Here is a 16,117-nt window from a genome sequence, read left to right as displayed (position 1 = left end):
AATGGAAAAACCAGCATTTCTCGTTCAAATTAATAGAAACTAACAAGGCAAAGAAAAATAATCAACTACTTAACTGTACTGTTTCTGAAAGTAGTTGCTCATGGTTTTCTACTTTAGTTCAAATAACTTCAAGGTCGCACCACCCCTGCTGCTATTACAACTAGGAAATTTCATCCCAACCTTTTGTGGTTATGTATTACTGTAACTCCTAACAGTCGTGCTTTTTTAGTGTCTTTTTATATTGCGGTTAGGCCGCAATGCGGTTGATCCATTTACGGTAAATCGAGAGGTGAGTTTAGTTCTATATTTAACTACTCTATTGCTGATGGGTGTGAATTAATATTCCTCCCATCAATTTCTTGTGTCTTTCTCTAGTTGTAATTTCAGTTCAGTTCGTCTTAGAGGTTTGTTGGGACAGTTCCAGTCATGCCCGTTGTATGCAGATTTGATTTTGCTGTCCTGAGCTGTGCCATACCAGTGATTAATCATGGATCAGGCTGAAGTGTAAGCTCTTATAAGTAGGATAGCAATTCAAAACGAATCACTAATTTTAACTAGCTCATAATTAATCGTATGACTTTGGTGGTTTAAGGGTGTGAATTAATATTCCACCCATCCATTTTTTGTGCCTCCTTTTAGTGACTGTTTCAGTTCATTTCGGATGGTGCTTAAGATGCTAGTGCTAGCCGCCGTGCTGTTCCAATTCAACTATCGGCAGAAGTGTAAGCAATCTTGCAACTTAAATAAGTTAGATGACGGTACCAAATGGTTAGGTAAATTGTAGCTAGTTTTATATTTTACTACTATAATGCTGAGAGAGTTAATATTCCACCCATGAATTTCCTGTGCCTTTTTCGAGTGATAGTTTCAGTTCCACAAGTTTGGTAAAACTTTACAAGGTTGAACTGTAAGGAATCTTGCTCAACAATTTGATAAAATGTAGCTATTCCTAAATTTCTATTTTTATATAATGGTGACTGGTGTGATTGTCACCCATCAACACCTTGTGCCTTCCTCAAGTAAGTTTCAGTTCCATTATTCGAGGTTGCTTAGGACAGTTCATGTTGTGTGCCCTACGCGTCCTAAACACAGATTGGCGTTGTGCTGCCCTGATTCGTCTTAAGTCGTGCTATGCTGGTGATTAAACTTGGATACGTTGAAGTGTAAGTAATCTTGCAACTTTGATAGCTAAAGTTTTATAGATTGTACCTAGTTCTTTATTTTGCTGCTATAGAACTGGTAGGTGTGAAGTAATATTCATCAGTTTATTGTGCCTTTCTCAAGTGGAAGGCAGTTCCATAAGTCTTCCAGTTGTGTGCTAGATAGAGCTGTGCCATGCAGCTGACTAATCTTTGTGGATAAGACTGAAGTGTAAGCTCTTAAAACTAGGATAGTAGCTATGTTAGTCTGTTGAAAAGGAATGACTAATTTCTTTTTTCATAAAATACTATTGTATATGTGGATGGTTAAGGGTGTGAATTACTATTCCACCCATCAAATTTTTTGTGCATTTTCTCGGTATATTTTCAGATAATTTCAAAGCTTACGATAAGGGATAGTTGCTGATGTGCATTTGCTGTCCCTATTCACCTACATAGTTGCGGCACTTCGATGATAAAACTGCACGAATAAGGCTGAAGCGTAAGCGATATTGAAAACTGATGGCTTTGCTAAGCTGTTTTGATAAATTGATTGTTAGTAGTTTCATATTTTACTACTATATTGCTGATGGGTATGAATGTACCACCCGTCAATTTCCTGTCTTTCTCTAGTCGTAGTTTCAGTTCTGTTCATCTTGGAGGTTTCTTGGGGCAGTTCCAGATGTGCCTGTTGGATGCAGATTAACTTTTGCTGTCCTGAATCTTCTGAGAGTCGTGCCACATTGGTGACAAATCTTCAGTGCTATGACTGATGTGTAAACTCTTAAACAGTTCAAAAGGAGTGACGAATTCTATACGATTCGTACTTCACTAGTTTGATCGTTACAGGTGTGAATTAATGTTCCAACAATAAATTTTTTGTGCCTTTCTCTAGTGATTGTTTCAGCTTATTTCGGAAGTTACTTATGATGAAAGTGGTAGCGGCCAAAGTGAGATTCCTGTCCCAAATAAACTATAGAGTTGCAGCACTTTGGTGATTAAACTTCCGGATAAGACTAAAGTGTAAGCAATGTTGGAACTTTGATGGCTATTTCGAAAAGTTTGATAAATTAATTGTAGTTTGTTTTACATTTTACTACTATTATGCTGATGGGTGTGAATTAACATTCAAGCCACATTTTATTGTTCCATTTTCTAGTGATGAGTTTGTTTGTTTTGGAGCTTATTTAACGATGTGTTAAGCGCCATTGTAAGTTTGCTGTCCTTCATGGAGAGTTGCTATATGTTGATGATCAAACTTTAGGGGTAAGGTTGGACTATAAGGAATCTTGCAACTTTGATGGCTATGCTTAAAAATTTGATCAATTGTATAATGGTGACTGGTGTGAATTCATATTCCACCAATCGATTTCTTGTGCTTTCCTAAAGTAAAAGTTTCAGTTCCGTTCTTCGAGGTTGCGTAGGACAGTTCCAGTTGTGCGTCCTAAACAGACTGGCATTTTGATGTCCTGATTAGTCTCTGATGCCACGCTGATGATAAACTTGGATAAGGCTGAAATGTAAGCAATCTTGCAACTTTATGACTATTTTGGGTGTAAATTAATATTCAGCCCATTAGTTTCTTGTGCCTTTCGGAAGTGATAGTTTCAGTTCTGTCAAGTCTGGGAGGTTCTCAGGACAGTTCCTGTTATGTGCTAGATGGAGATTTGCTTATGCTGTAGTGATTTATCCAAGAGCTGTGCCCTGCAGCTGATTATTCATGGGTAAGGCAGAACTGTAAGCTGTTTAGACTGATAGCTATGCCAATCTGTTGAAAAGAAATTACAAATTCTTCATTCATGATATACTATTGTACTACTTTGATGGTTAAGGGTGTGAATTAATATTCCACCCATATATCGTTCGTGCCTTTTTCTTTTCATATTTTCAGATAATTTCGGAGTTTACTTATACCAGAGCAAGTCGCTGATGTGCATTTGCTGTCCCTATTCACCTACAGAGTTGCGACACTGGTGATAAAACTTCACGGATAAGGTGAAGCGTAAGCAATCTCGAAAGTATGATGGCTTTGCTGAACTGTTTGATAAATTAATTGTTGATGGTTTTAAATTTTACTAATATATATATTGCAGACAGGTTTGAATTGATATTCCACACATCAATATCTTGTGTGTTTCTGCGGTCATAGTTTGTTTCGTTCATCTTGGAGGTTTCTTAGGACGGTTCCAGTTAGCTTTCGCTGTCCTGAATCTTCTGAGAGTCGTGCCACGCCGGTGACAAATATTCATTGCCGAGGTTTAAGTGTAAACTCTACAACAGGTCACAAGGAGTGACAAATTCTATCTAGTTCATTATATACTCATACTAGTTTGATGGTTATGGGTGTGAATTAATAATCCACCCTTCTGTTTTTGTGCCTTTCTTTACTGATGGTTCCAGGTTATTTTGGAGGTTACGATGAAAGTGGTAGCAGCCAAAGTGAGTTTGCTGGTGATTAAACTCCCAGATAAGACGTGTGTGTGTGTGTGTGTGTGTGTGTGTGTGTAAGCAATGTTGGAACTTGGATGGATATTTCGAACAGTTCGATAAATTAATTGTAGTTTGTTTGCTATTGTACTACTATAGCACTGATGGGTGTGAATTGATATCCATATGTACGATATCTGTTCAAAACTAATTAAGACTATCTACCTAGTTCATAATATATCGTACTACTTCGATGGTTATGGCTGTAAAACGATAACCCCTCCCCCGTCAATTTTTTTTGTTTTTCTAGTGTTATTTTCAATTCATATCGGAGGTTGCTTACGAAGTAAGAGTGCTAGCGGCCAGTGTGCATTTGCCATCCTGATTCAACTATAGTTTTGCGGTATGTTAGTGATAAAAAAACTTCATGCTCAAGGTTGAAGTGTAAGTGGTCTTGAGAATTTGATGACTGTTATCAGTTTGATAAATTGTACCTACTTCTATATTTTACTATAATACTGATGGGTGTGAATAATCCATCCATAAATTTTTTGTGCCTTTATGTAATTGGTTTCAGTTCGGTTCTTGGAGGTTTCTTAGGACAGTTCCAGTTGTGAGCTACATGGGGATTTCCTTTTGCTGTCCTGATTCATATCTTCATAGACAAGACTGAAGTGTAAGCGCTCTTAAAGCTATGTTAGCTATGGCAAAATGTCGGTCTACCTAGTTCATAATACACTACCATACTACTTTGATGGTTAAGAGTGAGAGTTAATATTGCACCCATCAAGTTTTTGGACCTTTTTCTAGTCTGGAGTTTCAGATATTTTCACCGGTTACTTACGATGGAAGAGACCTAGCTGCTGATGTGCATATGCTGTCCCTAATTAAACTGCGGAGTCATGGCATTTTGGTGGTGAAACGTCACGGATAAGATGGAAGTGTAAGCAATCTTGCAACTATGATGGCTATACCGAACATTTTGTTTTAATTAATGGTAGCTAGTTTTAAATTTCACAACTATAATGCTCATCATCCAAGTATTCTGCCTTTTGGCAGGTCTTGTCATGGGATGAACCTCTTCCACTTTCGCCTGTCCTACCCATCAATTTCTTTTTGTATTTCTCTAGTTTTAGTTCAGTTTGTATGGGAGAATTTTCTTAGGACCGTTCCAGTTGTGTGTGTTAAAAAGACGGATTTGGTTTCGCTGTCCTGAAACTTCTGAGCTTTGCCACGCCGGTGATTAATCGTGGACAAGGATGAAGTGTAAGCTCTTATGATAGCAGTTCAAAAGGGAACGACTAATTCTACCTAGTTCATAATATATTGTTCTAATTTGATCATTTAAGGATGGGAATTCATTTCCAACCTATCAATTTCTTGTGCGTTCAAGTAAAAGTTTCAGTTCTGTACTTTGCTTAGGATAATTCCAGTTAATTGTACATCCGAAACACAATCGTCATTTGGCTGTCCTGATTCACCTCGGTCATGCCACACCGGTGATTGAACTTAGATACCAGAGCTTGTCATAGATGTGCATTTGCTGCTCCTATTCACTAACAGAGTTGTGGCACTTGTGATAAAACTTCACGGATAAGGCTGAAGCGTCAGCAATCTTGAAACTATGATGGCCGTTCTAAACTGTTTGTTTAATTAATGGTAGATAGTTTTATATTTTACTGCTATTATGCTGATAGGTGTTTTAAGTTTCTTGTGCCTTTCTGAAGTGGTAGTTCTATCAAGTCTCAGGACAGTTCCAGTTATGTGCGCTAGATGGAGATTTGCTTACGCTGTAGTGATTCATCCAAGAGCTGTGCCATGCAGCTGATTATTCTTCATGGATAAGACAGAAGTGAGATCTTTAGACTGATTAGCTATGCCAATTTGTTCAAAAGGAATGATAAATTCTTAGTTCATAATATACTTTCGAACTACATTGATGGTTAAGGGTGTGAATTAATATTCCACCCATTTATAGTTTGTGCCCTTTTCTCTTCACATTTCAGATAATTTTGAAGGTTACTTGCGTTAAGAGAGAAGTTGCCGACATGCATTTGCTGTCCTTATTCATCTACAGAGTTGCGGCACTTCGGTGATAAAAACTTCACGGATAAGGTGAAGCGTAAGCATTCTTGAAAGTATGATGGCTTTGCTGAACTGTTTGTTAAATTAATTGTTGATAGTTTTATATTTTACTAATATAGATTGCAGACGGGTTTGAATTAATATTCCACCCATCAATATTTTGTGTGTTTCTCTGGTCATAGTTTAGTTCGTCTTGGAGGTTTCTTGGGACAGTTCCAGTTAGCTTTTGCAGTCCTGAATCTTCCGAAGAGTCATGCCACGCAGATGACTAATCTTTATTGCTAAGGCTGAAGTGTAAACTCTACAACAGGTCACAAGGAGTGACAAATTCTATCTAGTTCATATTGTACTAGTAACGGTTCGGATGTGAATTAATAATCCATCCTTAAGTTTTTGTGCCTTTCTCTGACTGGTTCCAGATTATTTTGGAGGTTACTTACGATGAGTGGCAGCGGTCGAAGTGAGTTTGCTGTCCCGATTCAACTAGTCGTGGCACTTTGGTGATTAAACTTCCGGATAAGACTTATGTGTAAGCGATGTTGGCACTTGGATGGATATTTCAAACAGTTTGATAAATTAATTGTAGTTAATTTACTATTTTACTACTGAAGTACTGATGGGTGTGAATGAATATCCATAAGTATGATAGCTGTTCAAAACTAATGACTATTTCTACCTAGTTCATAATATGCTACCATACTACTTTGATGGTTAAGAGTGAGAGTTAATATTGCACCCATGAAATTTTTGGACCCTTTTCCAGTCAGTTTCAGATAATTTCACCGGTTATTTACGATGGAAGAGACCTAGCTGCCGATGTGCATATGCTGTCCCTAATTAAACTCAGTTATGGCATTTCGGTGATGAAACATCACGGATAAGGCGGAAGTGTAAGCAATCTTGCAACTATGATGGCTATACCGAACATTTTGATTAATAATTAATGGTAGCTAGTTTTATATTTTAAAACTATAATGCTCATCATCCAGGTGTTCTGGCTTATGGCAGGACAGATTTGGTATCGCTGTCCTGAAACTTCTGAGCTGTGCCACGCTGGTGATTAAATCTTGGACAAGGCTGAAGTGTAAGCTCTTGCAAGTATGATAGTTCTAAGGGAATGACTAATTCTGCCTATCATAATATAATATTGTTCTGCTTTGATTGTTTAAGGGTGTGAATTCATTTCCAACCTATCAATTTCTTGCGCCTTCCTCAAGTAAAAGTTTTAGTTCTGTTCTTGGAGGTTGTTTAGGACAGTTCCAGTAGTGCATCGGAAACATTGTCATTTTGCTGTCCTGATTCGTCTTGTGCCATGCCGGTGATTGCTTACACTTCAGCCTTATATAAGTTCAATCTTGCAACTTTTATGGTTGTGGTAAATGGTTTTATAAATTGTACGTTGTTGTATATTTTGCTACTATAATAATACTGATGGGTGTGAACTGATATTCTGCCCTACAGTTTTTGTGCCTTTCTCAAGTGATAGTTTCAGTTCTGTAAAACTTGGAGTTTTCCTTAGGACAGTTCATTTATGTGTTGAGCTGTGCCACGTAGCTGATCGATTTTCATGGATTACTGAAGTGTAAGCTTTTAAGACTAGGATAGCTATGCCAATGTGTTCAAAAAGAACGACAAATTCTTGGTTCATGATATACTATCGTACGACTTTGATGGTTAAGGGTGTGAATATTCCACCACCCATCAATCTTTTTGTGCTTTTTTTTTTTCCAGCCGTATTTTCGGAGGTTATTTAATATATGAGAGCTAGTCATAGATGGTGCATTTGCTGTCCCTATTCGCCTAGAGTTGCGTCACTTAAGTGATAAAACTTTATTGATAAGGCTGAAGAGTAAGATACTTGAAACTGTGATGAATGTTCCGATCTGTTTTGATAAATTAATTGTAGATAGTTTTATATTTACTGCTATAATGCCGATGATCCATAAGTATGATAGAAATTCAGAAAGAATTATTCTACCTAGTTCCAAATATATTATTTTACTACTTGGATGGTTATGGGGGGTGAACTATTTCTCCCCCTTTTTTTTTTCTTCCTTTTTTTTGTTAGTAGTAGTTGCAGATCATTTCGGGACTTGCTTACAATGGAGGAGCGATAGCCACAGCTGCCAAAATGCATTTGCTATCCTGATTAAACTACACAGTAGCAGTATGTTCGTGATAAAACTTCGTGGATGAGGCTGAACTGTAAGCAGTCTTGCAACTTTGATGGCTATGATAGAACAGTTTGACAAATTGCACCTAATTCTACGTTTTACTACTATAATACTGATGGGTGTGAATGAATATTCCATCCAACAATTTCGTGTGCCTTTCTTGAGTGACTAGTTTCAGTTCCGGAAGTCTTTGGAGGTTCTCTAGGATAGTTCCCGTTGCATGTGCTAGATGGAGATTTCCTTTTGCTCTCCTGATTAATCTGAGTTGTGCCTCGCTGCTGATTGTCATGGATAAGACTGAAGTGTAAGCGCTCTTAAAACTAGGATAGCTATGCAAATCTGTTTCAAAGGAATGAGAAATTTTGCCTAGTTCATGTACTATGATGATTAAGGGTGTTATTTCAACCATCAATTCTTTGTGCTTTTCTCTAGTCATATTTTCAGATAATTTCAGAGGTTACAATGTAAGAGAGCTAGTGGCTGATGTACATTTGCTGTCCCTATTCACATATCCAGTGCGGCACTTTGAAAACCACATGGATAAGGTTGAAGCGTAAGCAATCTTGAAACTATGATGGCTGTGCCGAACTGTTTTACAAATTAATTGTAGCTAGTTTTATATTTTACTATATTGCTGATGGGTGTGAATTGATATTCCACCCATAAATTTCTTGTGTCTTTCTCTCGTATTTCAGTTCTGTTCTTCTTGGGGGTTTCTTAGGACAGTTCCCGTTATGCTCATTAGGTGCAGATTTGCTTTCGCTGCCCTGAGTCTTCTAATACTCTTGCCACACCGGTGATTAATCTTCATGGCTAAGGTTGAAGTGTATGCTCTTGTAAAAGTAGTATGATAGCAGTTTAATAGTATTTTACTACTGTTGGGTAAAAGCGTATGAATTAATCTTCCCATCAATTTCTTGTGCCTTTCTGTATTCATAGTTTCAGTTCCCTTCTTGGAGGTTGACTAGGACAGTTCCAGTTGCACGTGCTAGACAGATTGGCCTTTTGAAGTCCTGATTAGTCTTAAGTCGTGCCACGCCAGTGATTAAAACTGCACGGATAAGGGTAAAGTGTAAGTCTTGCACGTAGTTTTGAAATAAACTTCCTAATTCTAGCTAGAATATCCTGTTGTTAATGTTGTGAGTTTGGGTTAATATTACACCCACCACTTTTCTTGCACCCTTAATTTCTTGGGGCAGTTGAAGTTTAGCGTATATACTATATACAGATTTGTTTTTTCTGTCTGGTTAAGCTACTGGTTGTGCCACACCGATTAAGGCTCTTATACCAAGTAAATTTTCTGCAATTTTATTTGTGGAAAACTTTACGGCTGAGTAAATTTTCTTTTCAGTAGGTTTTCTCAAAACGTTTACAATATGCAATTCATGTCGTGTAGTTGTTTTCTGAAGACATTTTCATGTCAAACTCTTGTCAGGATGATGGTATTGTACAAGATTGAAGAGGTAACGGCCATAGTATTAACGAACAGCTGCAACATTTTTGCCAAGCATCCCATTGCCGAGCCGCTATTAACGTGCAGCTGTAACCATTTGCAGATCCATTCCATTGTTATACTGCCATCAGGCCCAACGATCATACTGGGTTATCATAATCCATTTGTAATTGCATACTGTGGACACAGGATATACAGCAATATGTTTTGTTTTACGCTTAACTGCTTGAAATTTGGTTAATCTAATACTTTTGTCTTTTATGTGGTACTTGTTTCTAATTTGTCAGGGATGTAGTTCAGTTATATTGTTATCTGGAGAGAACATGGCAATGATCAAATATTTTGAAAAAAAGCAATTGTAAAATGGGTCAGATGATAAGTGTCTTTAATATTCCTAAATTGACTACTGTTAACTTGATTCACATTTTCTGCCAAGTATACACTGACCTGAAGTTTGCTTGCTGCATTGAATCTACTTCTGCCAGAGTTTTTTTGATTCTCTTGTTAGGGGTTCTTCATGCAGATTATGGGTGATGAACTATATCAGACTTAACCTTGGAGAACGTATGCTGATCCCCAGTCATTGCGTCTAGTGCATCTCGTTGCTGATGGATTGGAATGCCAGTTGCAGTTGCCTGATGAAACGATTCAAGCATACACGTACATTTCATGGCTAAGTTGAAAATTAATATTTCTTAGTGCAATTCAGTATTTTTTAAAGACGTGATACGCTATTTTAAGATGTTTCACAATTCTTTGTGTAGTGCTTCATCTGACAAATTTTAGCTCAAGTCTTTTGCCGTTTGATATATAGTAGCATGTCTCCAAATTTAAAGCCAAAATACTCATTAGTAAATCTCTCCTATATTCATTTACACTGAAAAGTGCTCCGTCCTGCATACAAATTTTAGCTCAAGTCTCTTGCAGTTTGATTAGTTGTAGCATATCTCCCCACCTTAAGATATACAATTTTATTAGTCAATTTTTTAATTCATGTACGGAAGTGCTGAAGTGACGCTTATATCACTTTCTCTAAATTTCACAGGGTTGTGGCAACAAGTCGAGTAGTATCTCTTTCCAGAGTCCAATTTAGTATTCTTCCTTCTGATCGAGGCGTTGCTGTGCTAGTTTTGCGTGCAGCGGATGCCATCATTTGCTTTGTATTTTGGCTTTAGTCATAATGGTCCTGGAGGTCAAGATGGTGAACGTCCAGCATTGAGTTATTAATACATACTTTGTGGTCTGTATTACTGAGAAAATGTTCTTTCCAGGGAAGGATAGTTATTCACTTCATAAAGTGCTGGTGTGTCTTGCATTTTCATCCGGTAAAGCTGTCAGATGCAAGATGTTCAGGAAGACTTGGACAGGTTTCTGCTTTGAAGCTGCAGTGATTGGCACTTCAACTTTGCACAGTCTTGTAACTTTTTGAGTCTAGTTCTTGTGCAGTGCCGTTTAACGTTACATGGCATTGGGACATTAGAATTAACAAGAAATGTTGAATGAAAATATGCTGTATATTTGAATGTTGAAAAACACCCCATTTTTATTGGAGGCAGTTTTTTTCACATACTAGCTTTGTATGGTATGTTAATGTGAAGCTGTAGAAAGATTTTACCATACTGTTTTGAGAGTGCTACATGCATATCTTGTATTGTGATAAAAATAATGCCCATTTTGCTGTTCATGTGTAATTTCATACCAGAATAAGCAGTAGGAGCATTGTCCCCTGGTGTGGTGTCTTGCAAGTAAAGAACCTTCTCTTACAAGGGAGTTGGTTGTTTGGGAGGACTGTTGGTTAAATGACTTGGTAGCATTTTATCTTTGGTCACTATAATTGGGCCTGCGTGCCTGTTATTTCATCAGTCTAATGTCTTTACTTGTATAACCAGTTATGTAGTAATAGAATGTTTAGCCTCATTTGAATGCAGTATATGCAGAGAAAACCTAAACTGGTCTATTTCTTGTGTGGAATATGTATGGACGAATTTGACATAGTTATTGTGGAGGATTTCAATAGTTCCATTGTTTTAAATATGTATTTTTACCTATGTTCATTGGGTGTATGTGATTGAATGGATGAAATGCCCACATCTGGGTCTTAGAGATGTGTTGTGGTTTAACATCTTGTAATTACACACTTGTTAAGACTGGTCTTTCCTTGATTTGATAATCAGATCTTTGGGTTGCAATGTTCTTAGTCCTGATTGCTGCCAACTTTGTATATTAAACACTGAGTTAAGTTGGGTTTTTGTTTTGTTATTTTTATCCTTGGTAATATAAATGCCAAGTTCTGTGGGTTATATACAGTAAATTCAAAGTTGTGTGAAAATGCCTTGTGCTGATCTAATAAATGAATTTCCTAGGGGATCAGAAGGCATTTATGCCACTATGTTTCTTAATGACAAATCTTTAGGAGCTGGCTGCTGTTTTTTTTTTTTCTCCCTGCAACTTGGTGCTGTTGCACACTATTCATTGTATGTATGCATTGTCTGAACTGTAAAATGCCTAAATTCACGACTTCAATAAATAAATGTTGGTTGGTCGTGATAGGCATTTAAATGTAGTTCATTAGTTACCAGTTAGTTTTTGGTGTGTGATAATTCTTGAACATGTGAAATAGTGTTTTTCATGTTAAAGTTCCGAGAGAAATGTACTTTTGATTTTGTAAATAAATCATATTTGGGGAGGGGGGGCAGGCATTAAGGGGATATACTTCAGTTTGTTTGGCGTGTGATAATTCCTGACCTTCATGCCTTATTTGAGCCTTGCATGTTATTTGGAAAAATGTGGCAAATGTGCATTCGTAAAATAAACATTTTTGGGTTGCAGTGGTTCCTTTGGCATCTAATTAGGTTGCCTAGGAAAACCACCTATTCCTCCTTTAATCCATCCATTCTGTGTCCTGTCAGCATTTCTAAAATGCGGCAACTCAAATTGCCTCTTCAGATCCTGTGTAGTGCAGGGTTGCTCTAGTAGAGGACAGATGAGCAGGTGGTAGCCCACTCTAAAGACGATTAAGTGATCTCCAGATAGGATAGGGCAGGTCATTTCCTGGAGGAGTGTCAGGTAGCAGCATGCTCTTCCAGCTGGTGATGCAGGTAGACTCCGATGTTCCTACCAGTGGTGGACCTCTCTCAACTTCTGTCTGCTTTGTACGCTCTGCAGCAACGGCCCTTCTGATAGTGGGGGAGAGCTATTCCAGACATCCTGACAAGATTTGTATGGTCTTGTCGATTGCAATGCTTGGTGTGAGGTGAAGCGTGTTCTGCAGTGCACACAAAGCAAGAGCAGAGGTTCTCAGGATGTGAGTAGTACCTTTAGTTCTGTTCAAATTCACCAGGGTTTCTGTTGGTGTGACTAATCTGCAGTTGAATGCAAATTCAAGATAAGATCCAGGAATTTGGATGTTCGTGGAGTAAACTGAACTTACAATCATGCCTAGTCCATATTGGTGTAGAACATATCACAGTGGCAAATTGTCCTTTCTTGGAAACATGCAAGCGACCATGGAAAAATAAGCCTTATAAGATAACTGCACTTAGCCCTAGTTCACAAATATGAAAACTTGCACGGAGACCCTTAAAATTGTCGGTGCACTACAGCTATGCACTCTTATAGTGCAGGTTACATGCAACACAGCCCACAATGGTTATCTTTGTCTGCCATTTTGAATCTGACAAAGGAGCTTCAACAAACTCGCTCGAGTTGAAACTCCTAAGGTGCAAATTCCAATGCAGGCTACTTTTCATTGTACCCCTTAACAATGCTAAGTGGGGAAAAAGTGTATGGCGAATACTCTATTAACGGAGTTTCTCTGTATTTGCATTGGAATTTGGATTTCAACAGGCAGCATTAAAATGTGTCCGAGCTTTCCCAGGTGTATTAGTGTAGGGTGCGATTCCTGACAACTGTGTTCAAAGGATGAAATTCTGCTGTGTGCCAGTAACAAAATTGGGGATTGCTTTGGACGATTGTCCATGAATTTGGAATTCTGTGGAACAAATTGAAAATGGTGCGTTTGCATGCTGGTTATTCCTGTAGAGCAGGGGTTGCCAATTTGTAAGGGCAAGAGGAATCTTCATGAATGTGAGCTGCCATTTGGAAAGCTGCAAGAAACTTCATAACAATGGCCTTTTTTTAATATATATAAAACATGTCAACCTGAACGCAAACATTCCTGTTGGATTGATACAAAAATTCTGCAGTTCAAATTCAACTATTCTTGCATGGTTTAACCACTATTTGTAACACTTTAGTGGCAGTTAATCACAGGTAATGTGCTTGCAATTTATTTCACCTTTTACATCAATTGGTACCTTCCCCTAGCTCCTTGTTTTTGGGATGTTTTACTATAATATATTGAGATAGGATTTCATGTGTAATTAGCTCCAGTATGTTTTGTGCAGTTCTTTTATGGTGAACCCTTCATTCTCGCATGGTTATTACTGTAGACCTGCAATTCATAACAGCTAATAGCAGTTGCTTTTAACCTTGGCCACCTGTTTTGGAACAATTTACTGTAGTTTGATTTCTTTCCTTTGTAGTAGACCTGTAGTTTGCTTTGAGATGTTTTGTGTATTAATTCTTTGAAATTAAAGTTTGACAAAAATCACTCAACATGATGGCTGATCCTTGGAATTCTTTGGAGCAAACCTCATTTTTGGAACTATTTACTGTAGGCTGTTTGAATGGAATTTGATGTGTACTACAATGTTTACTGCAGGATGTCTTTCTCCAAAATTTCTAGGCAATTGTTGAATTATGTATGCATCTGGATGAAGTGAGGAGTTGCTCATTTCCCAAATGTGAATTACTATCGTTATGAGTGTTTGAGCACGATGTCCATAGAGGTGGTGAATGCTCGGGTTATTGGTTCATTTTTTTTTTTTAAAGGCTGGTTAAGTGTTTATTAGGTGTTCTGGCTTTTTACATACTTCTCAAAAATTGGTTTTTTATAGTAGTGGTCCTTTGAGGTGGTAGTGAATTTGATTAGTGATGCTGCAGTCCTTCAACTGTTGTCAATTTGCTTCCTTAGTTGCAGAGTTACAAATAATGGGAGCCAGCACACTGAATTGATATTTAGCTTGAAGGGTGCTTAAATACATAGTTGGCAACAATGATTTGAAAAAATCATATTGATCCTTACGTACATTTGTTAAACCAGTTTTATATGATGGTACCTTTATTTCTTTTCAGCATTTGCTATGTACGTTGTGGTGAATGGCTTGTTTATATGTAACTAACAGTAAAACTGCTTTAATTCAAAGTTCCTTGCTGCCTTGCCCAACAGTGTGTGTTGGGTATTCAAGTAATGCACTACGATTGCTGCCAACCATGGCTTTCTGGGACTGTGTGTGATTGGCTCTTCTCTCCTTTTAGAACCACAAGTCCATTCGGTGAATAGCAGTTTTATTGGCATTGATTATTGTTCGGTATGCCCAAATTGCTTATATAAGCCACACTTTTTTTGCCAACACGTCAGTGTTCATGATGCATATTATGTTATTTTTTTTATGTAAAGGAGGCGAGACATTGTTCTTTGAATTGTCTATAACCTTCAAATTAGGTGGTATTTTGTGAATTTTAAGATTTTGAGTTGGCTAAATTATTTAAATTATGTAATTATTATTGCTGGAGTTTTTCAGTTGGGATTAAAGATGGTTGCCCTAGATTTCCATTACTGGAAGGCTTTTTTTTGCATTATTGTAAGATGGTAATTTATTAATTGGTCCTGCTTATGGTATATGTTCATGCAACTTTGTAATGGGGATTTTTTTTTTAATTGTACTGTTTGACATTGCAGTGTGCTCTTTTGGAGATTAAAATGAAATGCAGAATTCACTTTGGTTCAGTTAAGTCTTTGGGAGATATAGGTTGAAGATTTCACTTTATTTTTAAAACTAGCTGATGTACCTGTGATTCGCTACTGAATTCTACATTGTATGCAGAATTTTAGGTTAAGTAGTATACACGCGAGCAAGATTGTATTGAATTGCATAACTCTTAACTTTACACTAGAAACACGATGTGGACGTTGCAAACTTCTTTCCTCATGTGAAGATTGAGTTAGGGAATTGGCATTCTAATACAAGTATTCATTTACTTAGCATGGATAAAATATCCTAGATTGTAGTGGCTCATTTGCAGACTTCACACCGATTTTTATTAAATTCTCTTCGGCTGTTTTCTCGTGATGCATGTACATACGTACAGACAGAAATTACAGACAAGTAAATTACCATTCTTTTCAAATTCTGAACAATGTAGCAGATAAGATGCATATCTTTTATATATATATATATATACACACACACACATATTTTAAAATAGAGTAAGTTTATGAAGTTTTCTTTTATTCTACCTAGGTTTAGTAAGATAAATTTTAAGGTACTTTTGATTGGGGACTTGTTTCTTGATTTTTTGTGGAAATTTTAGTACTGTATTCTATAACGCTGAAATAAAATACTTTTCTTACCACTTTCTGTTATTATCTAGAATCAAATTATGCAGTTAAGATGTCTTGAAGTGAACAGTGAACTTTTTATGTAGATAGCTGGAAGACTTACAGTGTTAAGCAATAACTGGAGATTAACATTTATTGCACTTCTCTTCCTAGGATAAGTTTATATCATTGCCTTGCTAGTGTTATACTGTGCAACTTAACTTCGAAGTTTCATTAAAGACTGGTAGCTGCCTAATATTTAGAAATACAGTATCCCTGCTTACACATTTAAAACTCTTATTTCTGTGTTGTGAATTGATGTATTTTTTCAGCAGTGTAATGCACCAAAAGTGATCCTTTAATTTATGGTCAGGTAATTTTTATTTCCCTTGCTCTT

At 37.1% G+C, this 16,117-nt stretch overlaps 1 long non-coding RNA gene across 2 annotated transcripts; it reads left to right on the top strand.

Annotated features, from left to right (window-relative positions):
• The first annotated feature begins 1,364 nt into the window (after positions 1-1,364).
• Positions 1,365-15,814, top strand: LOC136883456 (uncharacterized). Of its 2 annotated transcripts, none has more exons than XR_011018868.1 (3): positions 1,365-4,509; positions 5,573-6,178; positions 6,415-15,814. It is a non-coding gene; the product is annotated as an uncharacterized lncRNA (long non-coding RNA). The 2 variants fall into 2 exon arrangements; XR_011018869.1 differs by having other exon boundaries at positions 6,071-6,178; positions 6,415-15,805.
• The last annotated feature ends 303 nt before the right edge of the window (positions 15,815-16,117 follow it).

This window comes from Anabrus simplex, chromosome 1 (assembly GCF_040414725.1).
Source record: "Anabrus simplex isolate iqAnaSimp1 chromosome 1, ASM4041472v1, whole genome shotgun sequence".
NCBI classification, from domain to species: Eukaryota; Metazoa; Arthropoda; class Insecta; order Orthoptera; family Tettigoniidae; genus Anabrus; species Anabrus simplex.
This window is presented reverse-complemented; position numbering and strand designations above follow the sequence as displayed.